Here is a 4616-nt window from a genome sequence, read left to right on the forward strand (position 1 = left end):
TATCGTTGTATTGCGGCCGTATGTCTTTCAATGCTCGGCTCAAACGCATCAATTGCGTTCGATACCGATCGCCTGTGATTGTTTCAGTCGGTTTTAACAGTTAATATACTACGCCGAGCTGGTCCTATCAAATACAGAGCATAACCTTGGACGTCAAAATCACCGTTCTTGAAGCGTTGAAACTACTCACGACACGTTCTTTCACTAATAGCTTCACCATAAGTATTTGAGAGAATTCGATGAGCCTCAGCTGCAGATTTCTTCATATTGAAGCAAAAAATTAAAACCTCCCGCAAATGACGAGAATTTGGCTCATAAACTGACATTTTCAATCAAGAATAACTTTATGATGCAGACACAAATCGACTAATGTTTCTATGAGGTTATGTTGACAGATGCCCAAGTTTATTGTATGATACGTCTATTTATTTCGACCACCACTTACCGCTAAAGCCATCTATAGGAAAACGGCGGAAGCAAAGTTGTGTATTCATTTTTCTTAATATATATATATATATATATATATATATATATACACATAAAATATATACACGGTTTAGTTACCTAAAACTTTGTGGCAGTTGTTAGAAATAAAGTAACGATAAAAGTAATTAGTGAAATCGTTACCATTACCTCAAAAATGTAACTGCGTTACAATGAACGTTACTCAAAAAAAAATGTAACATCGTTACCCATTCGTTACTGAAAAAAGTTACTTGTAACGGTAATTTGTAACGTTACAAATAACGCATTACTTGCCAACCCTACTCAATAGTCAACTTTAACCATTAATCTCAGTTTACTGAGCAGAGCGACATTTATTTTTCTGCTAGATTCGTTTGTTTCATACAAAAATGTATTGAATGATTCTAAATTCATCACAATCAGTGAGTATCATCAAGATTGGCTCGTCTTGCACAATTACAAAAAAAGTAACGAAAAATAATGATTTCGTTGCTTTTAAATAACGGTAATGCGTTACTTTTTAGATAACAAGTAATGGCAAGAAGTTACTTTTTATCGCAAATGACGGTAATAATAACGCGTTACTTTTAAAAAGTAACTTTCCCAACCCTGATATATAAATACGTATAAATACGAAGAAATGTAAAAAAATTATTTATGAATATATAATTATATATAAAATTATGCATAATTATATATGAGCAATTTTTTTTACAATTTTCCAAACTTGTTTTTTTTTTCTAAAACGAACAATGCGAAAATTATCCTTTTAATTATTTTTTATGTTTTCACATTACTATTATTATCTCTATTACTAAAAAGTAATTTTACAAAAGAAAGAAGGATATATGAAATATATGAACATATTTCATATAATTATACATATTTATGAATATTTATACTTATTTATGTATGTTTATACATATTTATACATATTCATGCATGACAATTTTTTTATCGAGAGATTACGTGGATTTTGGGCGCATGTAACATGAATCTTGTAAAAATATATAACTGGAATATCATTATGAAAATATTACAAGAATATTATTGGAATTTTGATTTGTTGTTTGTATCCCAATAAATAAAATGGAATGAGAGCAAGAAGTTGAATGAGATTTAAAAGAATTCATTTTGGCTAAAAATCCTTTTTATTATTATTTTACAAATTGAATAACGGTTTCTCAACTAAATCAAACTTAATTTGGGAAAGGAGCATAAAAAGCTTACTCCACTTATTATAGAGAAATTATAATTTATCAATTAAGATAATGATAATATACATTTCGACCTTTTATTTAGTCAAATTCAGTAACAAATTTTTAAATTTTTCTTAATTCTTTTTTATTTCTTATTCAATGAATCCAGTTCTGTTCATTTATTAATTCCATTTTATTTACTAGGATAATCGATATTTTATTACTTTGGAGCGATCATGTAAAAAATTATTTTTTAAGAGTATCTTATTAGGCTAAATTAGCAATCTTTCCTTGCGATATAAATTATCGTGTATCGATTGATGCTAGATTCCTGCACCAACTTGAAAGATAAATTATTTCGTAACTATATGTTTTTTAAGACTGATACATGGTCTGTAACACATTAGAAACATACATAATTAATACCATATTCTTGGATCCTGTAAAAAAATTATTTTTTAAGAGTTTCTTATAAAATTTAAGAGTTTCTTATAAAATTAAGACAAGAGGTTTTCATTGCTATATAAATCGTATATGATTCATTCCAAATTCCTAAAGTCATTAAAGATTACTAGAGATCGATTCTGTATCTTGAAACGAGGTAAAAATTACAAAAGTAAGCGGCTTACTAAAATACTGATAATTTCATTGGTCAACATCTAGTAAATTTGCTCATTTTTGTAATTTTCACTTTGTTCGAAGATACAGAATCGATCCCTTGATGAGATTCATGAACAAATTATATAAGATTTTTATATCATGTACGTTCATTTAGTAATCTTCATCACATGCAACTCTTTTAAAATCTGGTTCAAAAAACTTACAAGAATTTTTAACAGGACTATCATAAAAGTAGCCTTAAAAAATTAATTCTGTTTAGAATTTTAGAAAACAGTATTTGGTCACAAAATTAACAAAAAAGTAAAACATTTTAAAAAATATGCAAATAAAAGTATGCATTCACATAATTTCTGCAATGTAAAGGCGTGTTCAGATTCCCACTTGTGTGCTCCCCAGATCATATCATCCTTGTCTAATGTACAATAAATAATAAGGATGGAGTGATACCTGGATGACACTCGAGTGGGAATCTGAACTTAGCATAAGATTTTCAGTGATAGATTAATCCATAGGCAAATAAAGGGGCGTTCCGAATTATGAAGTGCATGATACATTATTTGTCCTCGTTCACCAAATAATAAAAGAAAGATAAAACAATACATTATGATTCATGCGCTTCGTGCGTAATTCAAAACGCACCCTAAAGATGGAGTCTCATGAAAATTTGAAGATAATTCGAATATTGTATTTGTTTAATATCCTGTCAATCTGATCTGTTCTTTTGACATATGAGAGAATGGATAGGATCCTTTCGTCTGGTTGTGTGTCAGAGACCGGTTGTCTTATTTGTATGTTTATTGATTATTTTGATTTTGTCTTTTTTGTCATGTCCGTTTTTCTCTAAGGCTAATTTTAGATGGTTGAGTTCTGTCTGTAGATGCCCTGCCGAAAAAATGACCGGTTAAAATCGATTAAAATATAATCCGTTTTAATCGGTTTAATTCGCGCTCAGATTAAAAAATAATTGGTTTCAATTCCAGAAGAATCGTAATCGGTTTTCATGTCACTTTTGCGGATTATTTTCGATCCGAATTCATTACGTTCTAATTATATAATATTGTTATTAATTCAAATAGATCCGACTAATGAATATGTAATCCAAAATAATCCACTCGAATTGTATATTTTTCTTGTAACGGCTCAATCCATTCTAATTACAGGAACACCGATTCAATTGGTTTTAATTTTATTTGCTAGAAAAGACGACATTAATCCGATTGAAGTTCGAAGTTCTCCGATTTCGGGAATAAAAATAAACTCAGATCTAAAGATTTTTAATACACAACTAGGTAATCAAATTTCTTTCACCGGCAAAAGTAATCAGATCAAAACTTCTCCGATTTTGCGGACGATATTAAAATCTGTTTTAATGCATCGAGAATTAACTTTTTTCGTATCCGCGGTATAAAAATATTCGACTTATACTCGTTTCCATCAAATAATATATGTTATGTTCATAATTAAATATTAAGTATTTTTATCGCGTACTTTGTAAGAAATTGGGATATATAAATAATTTTGAAATTAAAGTTGAAAATTATCTTTTTGGTCGAATTATTTTAGACTAATAGCGTTCTTTTGTTTATTGAAGACATAAGAATTTAATTTTTGTTTCTATTAGACGTATTTGTAACGATGAAAATAAAACTTTACAAATAAAAATACATTGACAATTTAATTTTCACGTGAAAAATCGGAGAAATTGACTCAAACTATTTTTGTCATGATAAAATCGGATTTACATTGCATTAAAGTGTATATGCATTAATATATCAAAAAATAAAACTCCGACTAAATATGCATAAAATGACGCGATAGCTCCGACAAAGTCTGTCTCGAAGCATAATTAAATAGAAACAAGTATATAAGCAAGCGGAAAGGTATCGCGACGATCAGCATCACGCTTTGCGTAATGCTTTAATTAATTACATCGCTTAACATATCTATAATTGTGTTAAAATGTATTTCGTGCTAAATAATGTGATTTATAATGATAAGAAAAACTTCAGCTAAAATAACATTTTTGAATAGTGTAGGCGCGATGCGGCGAAACATATAGGACCGCCATACCAGGCAGTGTTAGGCAACGAAGCGCTATTTCCCTCTCCCTGCGCGCTGCCGTTGCCACCATTCGAGTGTGGGCCGTCCTACGAATTCGCGTGGCGCGGCTTAACTGCATATTGGCTTAGACATTTCCTTTTCTAATTCGAAAACTACAGTGAGTATCTCAAAATAGTATAAGAATTATTTGTTCCCTTTGATCCATTCTCCATCCTCAATGTGGCTCCGACCCATCTTAAGAGACATCCTGTATATTTATATATATATATA

Source organism: Atta colombica, unplaced genomic scaffold, assembly GCF_001594045.1.
Source record: "Atta colombica isolate Treedump-2 unplaced genomic scaffold, Acol1.0 scaffold268, whole genome shotgun sequence".
Lineage (NCBI taxonomy): Eukaryota > Metazoa > Arthropoda > Insecta > Hymenoptera > Formicidae > Atta > Atta colombica.